We start from the raw sequence: 15914 nt of genomic DNA on the forward strand, positions 1-15914 counted from the left end.
GTTAAAGAGAAGACAGCGTCAGGCTGAGACAAGATAGAAGCTTTTTTGTCGGGTTCATCACTTTTAAATGTTCTCTTAATCACAGACAATGAAGCTATCACAGCGGAATGGGAGAGGCACTGAGAGAGACCGCGGAGATTTCTCACCTCTCTCGTTTGAAGCATTAGCAGTTCTCCTCTCACAACTCCATCATCCTGTGAACCTTCATTAAGTGAATCAGTCAGTGAAATGAAAGAGAAAGAGCCTGAAGCCAGTGGCAGTGCGCTGAACTGAGTGAATGGCGAGACATGGCAGTTTAAAGGCCACCTATTCCTTCACGCATATCCACTCAGGGACACATTAAAGGCAGCTGGCTTAAAGAGAGGCCAGATAAAACAGCTTTTTACAGGGAGATACTTTGAAGCGGTGGAACTGTTTCTTATTGCTATCCGCTATCTTCCAAAAACAAGAAAAGGAAGAGGGATATCAAAAGAGGTCTGACTTTGACTGTTTCCTCTCAAGACAACTGTGTGTGATGTAGATCACTTCACACACTCATTATAATAGACATATTCCAAAATAGTCCCATGGTAAACCTAGCTGGGCTTGACGTGCATTAATTAATTTTTAATAGAGGCCCGATCTGAAGGGGTCCAAACACAGCCAACTCAAATAGACCCAAGAATAATTGGACTTGATGCAGAACACAATCGACCTCAACAGACCCGAACAGAGAGAACACACCAACTCCGGCTACAACATGATTAGCTATTAATTAACAAGCTCCTGCAGTTGAAAAGAGCAGCATTTTTTTTTTCATAATAAAATTGTAAAATTAAGGGATGAAGCAATCGCAAAACAATTCATGTGCTTCAAAAACTAATTTATGAAATAATTAAAACTCTTGCTTTCACCTCTTGCACCTAAAACAAAATGGCTTTCCTTGTCACAATTATGAATAGACATAATAATTTTCAAACCAATTTAACTTCAATCAATTTGAGATCTCGGTCTGCTGCCACAATGAAAACAAGTTCTTAGCATCATTACTGCAGCCATAAACCAGGGAGAAAATCTGTCAAACAACCAAGAAGTATGTCTGTCACAGATGATGAGCTCAAAGAGGCTGAAGTGTGACAAATTCCAACAGAGAAAATATATTACTCATAGAAAACACAATAATTCACTGCTGTGAAGCGACTTTTAGGCAAGCAGAGTTCCCGGCCACCTCAACCCATTCCCCAAACAGAGCACTGATGGAGTTTCCAACAGCTTTGGAGAAAAATAGATTCACCATCATTCAGGTCATGATAAGTCCAGTAGTTGCTGTATGTAGGCAACTGAACTCTCTTGTGATTCTTGAAAAGGCTTCACTTCTCATCCAAGAGGTTCTTCAGTTCTGCCTGACTGGAGGGAGGTTTAAGGTATTTATCCTCCTGTGGGTCATTACCAACCTTGAGAGTTTGGTTAAACATGTAGGTCAAGAGCCATTCATATCTTATATCGCTGGACCCCAACAACCCGAAAGATGGACGGTGGGGTTCAACAACCAGCATGTTTAACACAACAACTCTCAAGGTACCTCCACTATCCATAAATGGTTAAATATCTGGACCTTGCCTCAGTCAGAATTGAGGTAGCCTGTTGGATGGAAAAGCTTCATGAAGTTCACTTGCCAACGTACATGTGTACAAGTCATGGAGATCAAGGTGGTGTAATTACATCAGTAGTAGGTTATTTTAAAAGTACCTGAACTACACATTTATATCACAGCTGTACTGCTACTAACTCCCTGCTTGAGTCACAAGCCTCACCATCAGATACCCACTCTCTCTCTCTCTCTCTAGAAAGTATTACATTTCTCTATTTATTGTGGTGTAGTGGATGCTCACCATTTCCCTGCTTTGAATGTCTCCATTCATCTGTCATGAGTCACATCTCAGGCACGACATCAGAGCAGTTAAACAAAGTGCGGTAAGGAAAACTGCAACATTACCCATAAAAACGTGTTCAAGTTGAATCAAAAACAAGGCGATCTATAGCACACAATAACAAAGTTTGCTATTCATAATGGAGACACCATAACAGAGAGTCTGGTGCACTCAGCAGAACAGAAAGCAGTCTGAACAGCAGCAGATTGTGCATTGTGTCTGTTATTAATGGGAAAATGAGAATGTGTCTCACTGTTGACAATAAACAAAATCATTTTAAGACCGTTGGGGAAATGGACTTTCCTCCAACTTCTGTAGAAGCTGCATAAATCAAAAGACTGCAAAGAAAGTCACTGATCTTATACAGTTTATATTCACAAATCCATTTGTTTCACAAAATGAAACAACTGGTTCATTCTGCCACTTTGTTGAGAAATGTCCCCTTTTTACTCATGAGTGTTATTATATTTATCTTTTTTTAGGAAGACCACACTAGTGTCTGAATTAATAAACATTGTCAGTTATTTTACAGAAAAATTAGACACATAATGTTGCAAGTTCTGTATATGTGGAGCTTAAGTCTATACTTATATTGAACTTGTGTATTTAAAGTGCTTAAACAATTAATGGTTTTCTGATTTTCATCATCACTTATTTCATTTATAGTAGTGGGGCACAGTGACTCAGGGCCGTCCATTAACTAGAAGTTCGGTGGTTCGATCCTCAGCATCTTCAGTCTGCATTTCCAAATGTCCATGGTGAATATACTGAACCCAAAAATTGCCTCCCTCAGCTCTGCCAACAGTGTATGAGCGCTATAGAAAAAATGCTGTGGTAGAGAAGAGCTTTATTAATGTAACTGTGACTGGATGAATGGGGGTTGTATTGTATAGCGTTTTGTGAACAAGGCTGGAAAAGCCTTTACCATCAGACATTGTCTGTAAATGGAAGGAAATGGAAGAAACAAAACTCAAGCAATTTAAAATACACATAATAGGTATTATTGCTAGGATTGATGCCTGTGATTTTTATTTCTACACTTTGGGTTATACAAGTTAACTGATGGAGTCAGCAGACATATCTGATGGAGAGAAAGAAAAAAGACTGAGGGGAAATTCAATAAAATGGGAAGAAATCCAATGAAGGACAAAGTGGTGCAGAGAAACAACAGAGAGTGGAGGGTTTATGTGATAATTCAGCCTGTAAATGTCGAGTAAATACCAAGACACAAGAATCAAGCTAACTTTGATTGCACCGTGCCTTTATCAGCCCCTAGAGCAGACGCTGTGGTCAGAAATACACTTCACATGCTGCATGCTTCTGGTGTGAAATGTCAGTGGCGTGAGGGCAGTTGCACCTTATTAAACTTTTCCAGCTTAATCTTTCTTCCTTTGTTTCTTTCTCTCTGAGAAACATGGTGTCGTTCAGATTCCGAGAAAGAGAGTAGGAGAAGAAGACAAGAGTTAATTATATTGTGCTACATTGAATGTCAGGTAAGCTACCTGAGAATTGCACAGGATGCTTGTTTTCCATAAAAATGACTGTTGCATTAAACAGTATATACTAACACTGACTATAATTGAGCCATACCAAGATACAAAGAATTCCTAGATAATATAAATGATACAGAGGAAAAAGGAGGTGAGCAGTTGTATCAATGTTAAATGTTGAATATGACTGCACCACAGCTGTTAGCAAACACAACAGGGTCAGTGACACTTGCAATTGATTATTAATTTTGTTTAGCTATGGCTAATTTTAATTGTTTTATTGCAGAAGGGGGCCATGTGATAGGCCATGTGATGCAGTGTTAAGACCAAAAAGACCCAATCAGCAAGCGGGTGTAGGTGTCTACATCATTGTGGCTGTAGCCTTACTTGTGTGTATCTGTGTTTCTATTCTTTCCCTTTGACTTTGAACCATAACAGATTCATGCATCTAGTTTTTCTATAGGATGGTAATGTGCAGGAAAAATTCTCTACAAAAGCAGAGATTAAACTTTCCATAGCAATGACACCAACCCACAGGTAGGTCATCTGACACATATCCCACATTCACTTGATGAGGCTGTTGAATAAGCTGTCTCCTCAGCAAGTCCACATGTTGTTTTATCAGCCGTCACAAACTTCCATCTTACCAGCAGATAGAGAGCAGCGGTGTCAGGTTCGTCCCAGTACATGTTTGTGCATTTATGTGGAGGCAAAATCTTTCCACGCCACAGTCTCACTGACCGACATAAAATGCTGGGAAGGAAAATCTGCCTCCAACACGCTCCCTCATTAGGTGAAGGCTCAATACCTCACTGTGATTTATGTGCACTGTCTATGCCAGGGACAGCTACAGCATCAACACAAGTAACAACAAGCAAATACATGTCAGAAATACAGCCTACTGGTCTTGCATAAACCCTCTTTGTCTGCTGTTTGCCCTGCTGCCATTTTCTAATGTGATGTCCGTGGTCTCAGCCTGGGTTTCATACAAGTGTCTGTACAGCTGCAAGGAACCACAGCAACTCAACTCTCCAGTCCAACTGCTTTCCCTCTAAACAGACACTGAGAATCACATTGAGAATTTCCTTTGTTTGCTTTGGCTTTTGAAGTTGAAGGCTCAATGATTTTAGGTTTTCATTGAGCAAAAAATACTTGAATCTTTTAAAGGATACGGTTTCAAACCAAACCACCCAGATTTTCTCCTTGCCTCTCACCTCATGTAGAGGATTAAAACCACTCCACTCACACAAACGCTAATTAACACTTGCGTAATCATCTTATTTATCTGGTTTATAAATGAGGCGAAAGCATGGTTTATTTGTACCGTGCCAACAATTACTTGGAGTATATTAATGATCATTTTAACAGTGAATAACAAAACATTATCATGTCAAGGAAGGTCACATAGCTGATCTTGAACTTCCAGGCTCCTCACATTTTATCACCATTTCAATGATTCCTCACCTATATGATCTTATAAGTTCCAATGATACAAATAAAAGGTCCAGAACAGCAACTACATTGACCTTGTGGTGTTAACTTTGCTTCTGTTTACCTGACAAGGACCTATAATGGTTGTGTGATTGATTAGCGTTTTGCCAGTTAGAAGCATTTAGAAGAGGATTCAGCAGGACGTTCAAGGTGATACTGACATCAACATTTTATTATTAACAAGTTGTCCCTTCAATCAAATGTGTGTGGAGCTCAAGGTCACAGAAGGGAGGTTTACAAGGTAACTCAAAGTTTGAGAAGTTAACGAAAAGCTTGTGAAGCGAAAGAAAACAAAATCAAGATCTGTCACATTTTCATACGGGTTGTGTTGGAAGGCAATAGCAGTTGTTTTGTCAGGACTCACCAGTATAAACATACATTTATTTCATAAAGGAGAAATAGTTAAATTATTTTTTATATTTTTCACCTAAATATTTGTGTATTTCAAACATTTTTCTCAACAAATTATCCAATACACTTTTCTTTTAATAATCTACAATGACAACAGAGATGGATTTACTAGCCCAACCTGGCTAGCCCAACACTTTTTTGAGAAAAATCCTAATCCCTCCCTCTAGATCTCCTGCTTCCAACTCAAATAACAACATCACATAGTGATGTTGTGTTTTGAGGAATACCCTGAATAACTGCCCCATTGTTTCCTTTTAAAGAGATGTAGCTGATGAGTTTATCCAATGCCATTTACATTAAGATGACAAGCACCACAAACATAATTGCATAGCATAGCAGCATTAGTCCCACCACAGAATACATGAAAGAATTCAGCAAACAAAAGGCTCTGTGTGGCCCGATACCATGAGGAATGTGTGAGAAAATATGCTTTCGTTTGAATTGGGAGAACTCAACCTTGAAATATTAATGCTGTGTTAGCTATTGTTATTCATGGCTTGTCAGTTCATTTCATTGTGTGTATATCTCATTTTGGAGCAATACTCCTCTGCTAAGCAACAGTTCCTGGTGCATGTTACCAACAGGGACATTCCATGCAGATTTGATGAAGTCAATAAATATTGCATCAGTGTTTCCTGGAGCTCACTTCTATCTGTTCATCTATCTGTGTCTGTGGCCCCCAGTCGGGCTCAGCAAGGTTAAAGCTTTACAGCCAGGCAGTAAACCTGTGGAGACAATCCTCAGGTGTCTCAAAACTGGGCCAGGCCTCTCACCCACACACACACACACACAGTAAACCTACAGTTTGCAATCACACTCTAAATGGAACTCAAGCTGGCCTCTATGCCTATTGAACTTAATAAGTAATTTAATGGTGTTGGAGGACTGTTCTCAGCAGTGTATTAAAACTGCATCTATATTTTTTCTATGTTAAAATACATAAATATAGGATTGATCAGTTCCATCAGTTTCACAAAGGATGGACTTTCACTTCCACCATCCAGGGATCAAACTGTAGACCTCCAAGTCACAAGTGCACCACTGCCATAAGGAGCTTCAAAAAATATTCCCTTCACTTCCATTTCTTATTTAACTTTAATGTAATAGACAGTTTGCATAGTTTTTACCAATGAAATTGTTTTTTGTTTGTAAAATTGATTCATATTTGGATACAAATATATAAAATACTGTTTCGTATTTTTGAATTCTGTAAAATACATTGAATGGGACATCTATGATGACGTCATGAAAAATTAAATTGATGCATGCAGCCTCTGATTAGTGTCTCCTCAGTAATTTGCCCAGGCTTATTGAGATCAGAACACTGAGGATCAGAAAACTGATGATTCAGCACAACGCGCGACCCAGAGAAGAAGAAGAAGCATGAGGTGAGAAATGTGCTAGTTGCCAGATCTACATAGACTTTGTAAATATTGAAACAAACTTGGCAGGTCTTGATAAATCATTGGATTGTGAAGCTTACATAATTTGAATATAGTTCCATTAGTCCCATTATGGTTATGGTTATGTTTAACTGTATGTTCAGTACGATATTGATTGAGAAAAGCTCATGTACTGCTCCTGTTAAATTTGTGGAAAACATCAAATGTGTTATTATGTGAAAAAAATGCTGAAGTGAGAAACTCGTGTACTTTGCAAAAAATTTTAACTCCAAAATATCTCTTAAAATATCTTTAAAAGACCCTAGTATAACTTGCTGAAAACCCTTAGACTCGCTGCTGAAATGTCTCTTCCTATCAGCCCTACTGTAGCCAGGTGCTGTGACTGTCAGTCCTGTAATACAGCAGAAAAGATCTGTAGAGAAAAGCATAAATACCGGGCTTATGCAGGTCTGTAAAGCCATCCACCACACACCTGCTGCCCTCCATATGTGCACCAGCATCCAGATGTTCCTTAACAACCATTTCCCCTCCCAAACTGGTAATTATGCTTCCGCAGCTTCGCTCTTGGCCCAGTAAGTATGCACCACTGCCCCGCACACGAACGCCCTGCCTCCCTGCCACTTGGATGCCGTCAGAGTCTAAATACCTTCTACTGCATTGTTGTCATTTCACAAGTCTAATCCTCAATTCACTGACCTGTCGCCACTCGCACCGCCATGCAGACACGCACAACCCCACAGCTCTCACATGAGTTTCAACGTGATCAGAATAACATTATTGAGAGCTTAATCTCAGTCTTTACAAGCTGGAACGTGCAGAAAAATATATAGTACAAAGAGTTGAACAAACAGTACTTGGCTTGGAAATAATTGTGTCTGTGTGTATTTGGGTCTGTCAACAAGCTGTTTCAACACAAAATAATAGAGTTTAGTTATGTTACAAAGAAAACAACAAGGTATTACCTTTGGGACCCTAATCTAAACCTGTCTGACAGACAAGTCTACGTCTTTTTAGAGCAAAATACCATCATTGGTTTTTCCTTTGAGGTCTTTTCTTTTTCGGTGACATGGTTGCCACACATAAGACTCACAGGTAAGTTGAATAGAGAGAGAGAGAGAGAGCTTATCTTACAAGACAGACTAGATGAGAGAATCAATGCACTCTCTCTCCTGCCCTTCAAATTACCACCTCAAAATGAAAGCAGCATCGTTTTGATTAATGAAAACCATCTACATCATGTACAATGATTTGCCGGAGTAGATTAGGAGCAAATCAAATGCTGATTTTTGAATGAACTGCATTCATATTGCTTTTCCAGGTGATTACAACCACTTGTTCAACTACAAGCCACATTTACATTCATAGCAGCATTTCTCTGTCACTCATACATCCCATTCACACATAGAACAGCCATCAGGGGCAATTTGGGGTTCAGCCTTTTGCCTAAAAACACCTCGACAAGTGGAATTGTGACATCGGATTGATTTAGTGCTGCAAGCTGTGAGGCAGCTCCAACTGCTGTGTGAGAGAGAGACAGAGGGAGACTGCTCAGTCCTCTCCTTCCACATTAGCTCCATCTATCCCCATCTCTTCCCTGCTAAGTCCCTCTTTGACAGCAGCTGCTAATATTGACTCATTGCAAAACCCATCCTGCTTATTAGACTTTCATGGAGATCGATCGGGGCGAGTTTTCACAGTTTTCATTTTGCATCTTCACACACTCCTATTTTTTCCTTTTGGAGGGCAAGGGGCTTACTTTACTATTCCTATTTCCTTTAAAATCAAATGCTCTCACATGTTAATCGATAAAAGAGAGGAATGATTTCCTTCTGTGGCGTGAACAAAGACGGCAGCAACGTCAGTCACAGCGATTGTGATGCACTTGCTTATGTCCTTCTACTTCACAAGAAGAGTGAGAGGAAAAACTACAGGCCATTAACTGACTGAGTCCCCCCTTGGTGTGGGAGGACTGTACTCAGCAGTGTATTAAAACTGCATCTATTTTTTTTATGTTTAAATACACAAATATTGGATGGATGAGCATATCAGTTCCATCATTTTCACGAAGGATGGACTTTCACTTCCAAGATCCAGAGATCAAACTGTAGACCTCAGAGTCACAAGTGCACCACTGCCACAAGGAGCTTCGACAAAATATTCTGTAAGGGAAAATTCAACTGACCAGGTGTCTCACTGCTGTGGCCTTGGCAAACAGGGAGTTTGCTACAACGGTCAGAAACAGCAGATGGACACAGATGAATGATTTCATGTCTTTTTTCATATTACGTTTTATGAAGCACCTCTTTGTATTAGTTCTGGCTTGTCTTTTTTTCATATTGTCTTGTGAAACGCCCTCTTTGTATAAGCCCTGGCTTTTGTTTTACTTGCGACCAGTTGTTTCCATTTTTTGCACCCGTGCTTGTTGTATAAACTCTGCAGAGATTATTATTATAAAGACTCAAAAGCAACTCCAGTCCGAGAATTTCATTATTTCAAATCTCAAGATGAATTTCCATCACAATTCCCTTCACTTCCATTTCTTATTAAGCTTGAATGTAATAGACAGTTTGAATAGTTTATCCTAATGATATTGTGTTCTGTTTGTAAATTACAATTTTTAATAAAAATCTGGATAATATTCAAAATTATCCTTGAATGCACGATATTCAGTCAATGGTATATTGAGCATGTAAAGGAGCAGTAAAAAAACAGCTTGTTCAACTGGGGATACAAGTTTTGTATAGTCAGTGATGTGCAGAGACATATTGAAGGGCTGTGGCTCTTTTGTGTGTGCTCGCTTAATATCTTTGAGTATTCCAGCCTGCAAACTATATTTATGGTCATCCAAAACCCCCCCCCCCCCAAAAAAAACCACACTACAATGAAGCCTATCATCTTGGAAATGTCTGTGCATCTTCCTCAAAGTTTCACAACTGAAATCAGCCCCATGAAAAAACATTTGGTTTTTCTACAGACAAGAGCATAACGCAGCATTCTGCAAGAATAATTACAATTGTAGGTGATGAAGTCAAGATGTTATCATTCAGTTACATATGGATAATTGTTGGTGTTTGAATAAAATATATCTTAAGTTTAGCTTTGTGTAAAACAATGCAATTTAAAAGCATTAACATAGCTGATTTATTTCGCAAACTCCTTGTTCCTATTCTGTTTCTATTCAAAAATCAATGCAGAACAGTACTGATGAATGAACATAACTTCAAAATGCTGTATGCAATATCCTAAATTAAAGTAGATTTTGGAACCTTTTGTAGGCTATGCAGCTTTCATGCACCCAAAATGTAAATTACATTTAAATAAGTGCACTTTATAAGTTATTATTTTTCAAAGAATTTGGCTTATTTCAGCTACATCTGCATGTTGGTTCAGTATCCATCACAACCCAAAAGAAGCATTTTCAAAAACACAGCTAGTCACAAAACTAAGAAGTTAACACTCATGTTAACTTATTCAGTAACACAAGCTAAGGGGACATTAACTACACAGTACTTTTAGCTAACATCCATATTAGCTTGCTTCTTATAGTCTATCTGCACCTATGTAAGCCAGCTAGCTGGGTTAATTTGATGCTATAAAAAAAGGGAATGTTGTGCAAAGTGATGCAAACATTTGGTGTGTCACTTCCAAAGCTGCGAATGACTCCTCCCACAATGTCAGCTATTCCAAGGCTGGATGCTACAGTGTCACATGACAGGGGAGAAGGGACAATGCTTTTTTGTCTTGTTTTTATTTTGCTATAAAAGCCCATCTGTCCCCATGGATGCATGCCTATTTAAAGGAAAAAAAGCTTGGATGATTTGGTTATATAATGTGGTATTATGGTATTAACACCTCAGCCAAAGAGTATAAATGGGCTGTTGCTTGGGCAAATTTACCTCTGACTTGTGCATATCCTTGTATATCACAAACACAGTGATAAACGTCCTATTTATCATCTTTTATTTTCCCTTCATGACCGAGCAGCTGACATTTCGGAGATTCACTGTCTTGGCTACCAGTGGGAACAAGCACAGCATCTTTCGGGACATATTCTGGGCTCCAGCCACCATTCACAGAGCACACTGTGGCCACAGCGAACAAAGGCCAGTGGATAAATATATGGGCACATAGCAGGTAATCCCCTAAATGATGCACTGCTCTCAGAGCAAGAATGAACCCCAGGTGCTGTGACTCAAGCCCGTGTGAGGCTGACTCACAAGGCAATGTAGCTCTTTTGTACACACTAGAATATGTGCACAATAGGAAAATATACAGTAGTGTCTCTTAGTGATAATGCGCCTATAATAACGAGTGTTTTATAAACTGATCAAATGCTCTGATGGGATTAATATTGAGTATGTATGCCAAATTTACAAACTATTCCATTACAATGCACTTATTCCTGTAAACAGAAGGGTCAAACATGGAACATGTACATTCGAGAGTATGAATATGCACAAGCCTTAGAGTCCTAAATGAAGGATGCAAGGTCTGCAAGTCTGGTCGGTCCAGCTGTCAAGAAAGAAAAACCTTGGTTGGGTTTACAGTGGGAGCCTTGTTTTTCACCTCAGTGCCAGATTCATTATGCTGACAGTGACTTGCGGCACACGGCCACATGGACACACACACACAATCGATGGATAAAGGAAAATAATCTGTGGGCGCAAATCTATGTAATGGTGTTGAGAAAATGCAATAATAAAGAAGGTCCTAAGGGAGTTAATGGAATTTGAACAACGCTGTTAGCTCAACAAAAAGGTCATTGCTTGAATTGACTCTAGCACTTGAAACCTGTGGTGTGCTTCTCTGACAAATCAAAGTATAATGTGGGATTTTGTCAAAAATACTCCACCACACTGTTGATGTTTACCACAAATGTCAGCCCAGCCAGTGATGCAGAAACTCCAATCAGCCACAACCAGTGATTGGATAATAAAAACATCACAGAGTAACGTTGATTTCAAGGCCAAAACACTTGATCACACTAAGATGCACAACTGAAGTTATGTCCCTAACATCCACTGAGGGCCACTAACACCTGCTAACATCTACTGGTAGTTGGTAACCTAAATTTAGCAGAAGACCTTAAAACGTACTAGGGATATTCAACACCTCGTCCTATATTCTCAAAAAAGCAAAAACGAAGTAAGGGAGATTATGCAGGTTGATCCCACTGATGTTGGAGACTTCTTTTATTGCATAATTATACAAAGACAAAGGTAACATAAGCTTACACAAATAAGTAATGATGGGATTTACAATAATCCCCAAACAGATCAATTGATATCCCATTTGCAATTGGCTGATGCAAAAAAACAATTCCATTCCTGTCTGTGCATCATGGACAGGAAGCAGGTGTATGTCTGCATATCTGAGATATTATTTGAGTGTGTGCATGGGCTTGTTCTAACATCTATGGGGCGAAAACCCTGATACAGATTAACTCATGGGTAGGGATGCTTGATTTTGGAAAAAATCATAATCAAGATTATTTTTGGACAATTTCGAAATCACGATTATTTAAACGATTAATAATATGTGCCTTTATTCTGAAGTCTATGCCTTATTTTGTTAATCACTTCCGGTTTTCGGTAAACACCGATGACGGCTGCGTGTCTTATTCCTCCGTGAAACCAGGATATCGGTGCCCGGTTATTCTAACCCTTAATGAAGGCAACCCTAACACTCTATGACCGGCGCGGAGAAATGCGTGTCCGGTCTGACCAGTCTGAACAGCCAGGCGGGAGCGCGCTTGAGAATAGCGGGGCGCTGTGCGGCCGCTACATAGTCTGCATTCGCGTCATTCAGTCCTTCGCGAAAATCACGATTAAATTTCGATTAATCGAGCAGCCCTACTAATGGGGACTCATTGTCATTGTTTAGCTTCCCACAGGTAGAGACAATATTTTTTGAGGGTTAAGACTTGGTGAAGCTTGTGCATTTAGCCATGAAGATAGAAGAGTCAAGGGTATACATTATGTCAATGAGTGCCCCACAGCACGACCTGCGACCTCTGTGTTGGCACCCCCTCAGCGTCAATGGACTGACATTGAAATGAATGAGAGGGTTCAGGTTAGCCGGCCTTTTTAATCACTACTAAATGGAAAAGGCTGAAGGCGAGTTCTTAAAGGACTGGTTTAATACTTGGGTAAAAGAGAAATGTGTGACGTGTGCTCCAGATGGGATTCTAATCAGTGAGTGTAGCAAGTATTCAAATCAGCCAACCTCCCCTTCGTATCTAAATGGAGCTTTAGGCTTAATAGAGTACATTCAAATATTAAAGATCTTGCTATACACAGCTGTACGTGTAGCCAAAGCACAGATTAGTGCATAGCTAATCTAGTTATATTTAATTATTGTTCTGTGGTGGATGGAATTAATTTTCAGGTTCTGATTTATGGAATCACATAAGGTTAATAAAGGAGACACCACAGAGTAAAAATGAATGTAAATGAAAGGCTGTCAAGTGAGAGACATATGATAGATAGTCCTATGGAAGCATAGCAGAGACGACGGGGAGAGGCGGGAAAAGGACGACGACATGGAAGGACAGCTCAGCCAGTCATCTTATCCTGGGCTGACGGGAGCTGCCACGATTTAAGACATCCATTTTCAATCACAGACACAAAGGCTGTGAGAAGTCAACTCCCCGGAGCGGCCCTGGGATCCCACGCCAAATCCATCAGGTTTGACTGAGAGAGCCGAGGATGGAGTCCTCATTGAAAATGAGGGAAAAAAAAAGAGAGAGAGAAATCTATCACTTGGAATAAAGATTGGAACCAGACTGGCTTTTAAATACGATAACCATCAGAGGAGAAAATGAAGGTGCGAGAAGTGAAGAGAAAACACACTTCAGTGCTGGCTGACAATGTTTAATTTCCACACACAGATGCAGTAAAGCTGATGGCACGCATCTTCCACGGATTAAAAAGTGTTCTCACTCATATTAAAATAGAGTGTGTGTCTGTGATTTTCATTCTGCAGTTTGTGAAGTAAATAAAGAAAATGGATGTAGTCATTGGTTTGAGTTACTGAAAGCTTCAGTCACTCCAAGTCATGTAACAAACATAAATACTCACAGAGGCAGTCAAGTGAGCTGACAGTAATGACCCATAGAGTTAAATCCAAAGGGATTAAAGATAATTACTCAGGTACAGGAGAACTTTTGCTTTTTACTTTTTACTCAAATTTAATTTTTCTCTGTGTAAATATAAAATATTTTATTTAGTTCAAACAGTATAAATTTAACTACCCAGCTGTGAATGCTGCAGATAAAAATGGCATGATTCACAGTATAAAAATACTATAATTATAATATGACATGAAATGATTCCAAAAGTGGAATTTCTGTCTTAAGTAGAGTAATAGTTTTAATGTTTTCTACTGCCTCCAGTATTTACATTCAACACACAGTGATGAGAATAACGTGAAACTTCTCATTTTAAACTTACACAGAAAATATGTTTCCCAAACTGTAGAATCGTTCTTTTGAGACTTTTCTTTTAGGCTGTTTGAATGTAAGAATGTTATTATATTGTGCTCCTGGTTCTTAACCTCAGTAAAGGCTCTGAATAAATAATTTACCACGTTAACGACCTTTGACCTTTGGCCTTCACTGTCCTCAGCTCACTTTGTCCTTTCCATTTGGATCACAGGCCAAAGATTATTTTTCATTTGGAAACAATAGAGTGTAACCAGGCTGAACCTGAACGAACTCTGAGAGCAGAGCCTCGCTCCAACATTCCTGGAGACATCATCCCAAATATTTCCTGGCTAGGACGTGAGGCTGAGAACAGTTGGAGTGGGGTCATCTGTGAGTGTACGATGTGTATCAAGTGTTCACACAATAACATCATGGACTGATAAAAGAGAGGGATGGAGGATGGAACAGCAGAACCTCTACAACTGAACTTTAATTACACACTTGCACATTCGAGTACATTTTAAAAGCTTCAGCAGTAAGTTAAAATGTCATTTTGTCAAATTATGTCCTAAGGCATGTACCTCACAATTTTTTCATTTCTTTTTCACTCACTTGCTTGATTGCCCTTTTCACACTCTTGTCCACACACATGCACTCAACCACAAAAAACTGACAGCAGCTTTGATGGATGTGCAGCCACTCCGCCCCTCCATCCATATATCCATCCATCCATCTATCCATCTATCCATCTATCCTTACAGTCCCAGCAGAATCACAGGGACATTGAGGAGTGGTGCACTGGCCCGTGGTCCACTTAGGAAGCTTCCTAACGCAGTGAACTGCACACTTCCCGACAGCAGCACTCTAATAAAGCACTTTCACTCCTCACGTCTGCTCGCCTCCCTCCTCTGCAGGAGCTGAAAACTGCAGCCACCATTTCCCAGCATTTCATCTGCCAGTTCCCTCTCTATCAGAAATGCCGTCTGATAGGAATAAAAGTGGAGAAGTGAATCTAATTATCATGGCCTTAAGGGTCCCTGCTGTTAATCCAAAATGTACTCACGCTATCTTTTGGTAATAAGATTTCAGTAATTGTTTTGGTGCGGTGATGAAGCTATGCACTTAGAAGCAGAATTCATAAACACATGACAGATATTGACAGCCATGTGAGAAATGTATAACTATAAATAAATATAAATACCATATAAATCATGTTTCACAGTCTACTGTATATCTCCCCTAACACTTTGAATAAGCATGAGATTTAATTGCAGCACAGGGTTCTGGCATAGTAATTATTAATTGCCTGGAGTAAGGGTTATTATCAATTGACTATTAATATACTTAACAGAGGCTGTGGAAGAGGAGAGCTTATCACAATGCAGAGCTGACAGAGGGACGTGCACGTGTCTATATGTGCACTTGCAATCGGTTCCAGTTTCCTCCTAGACTAGAGCTACAGCTGCAGTTCTACTGGGTGAACCCAGTGTTGCCTCAGAGCCCTATCTCTGTACTTTGAATGGGAACCAGTTCTTGTCACAAAAACAGTGTGATTGTGTGTGTTTTGTCCTTCCCCCACTGTCTCCTCTTATCAAACACACAGCAACAAGTCGCTGACTCAGGCAGCAATGTCTAAATTGTGTTTTTTGAAACATTCCTCAAACTCACAAACAAGGCCTTGATAATGCAGTTAATGGTATTACTGCTGGATATGACTGATTGCTAATTAATTAGTCACATTAAAGAGCAAATCCCAGAAGCTGCCACATCAAAGCCCTGAGTTCAC

General features: G+C 39.6%; 1 protein-coding gene across 3 annotated transcripts in view; it reads right to left on the reverse strand.

Annotated features, from left to right (window-relative positions):
- The window catches only part of cemip (cell migration inducing hyaluronidase 1), a 146690-nt gene that overhangs the window by 111530 nt on the left and 19246 nt on the right, over positions 1–15914 (reverse strand). The window contains exon 1 of one of the 3 annotated variants that reach the window (XM_053419139.1): positions 7140–7271. The exons of the other annotated variants lie outside the window; for them this stretch is intronic. The gene's annotated coding sequence lies outside the window, so the exon portion shown is untranslated. Of the gene's footprint in view, positions 1–7139; positions 7272–15914 lie in introns of those variants that run through there. 3 annotated transcript variants of the gene reach the window in all.

The sequence above is a fragment of the Pleuronectes platessa genome, chromosome 1 (genome assembly GCF_947347685.1).
Source record: "Pleuronectes platessa chromosome 1, fPlePla1.1, whole genome shotgun sequence".
In the NCBI taxonomy this organism is placed as follows: Eukaryota; Metazoa; Chordata; class Actinopteri; order Pleuronectiformes; family Pleuronectidae; genus Pleuronectes; species Pleuronectes platessa.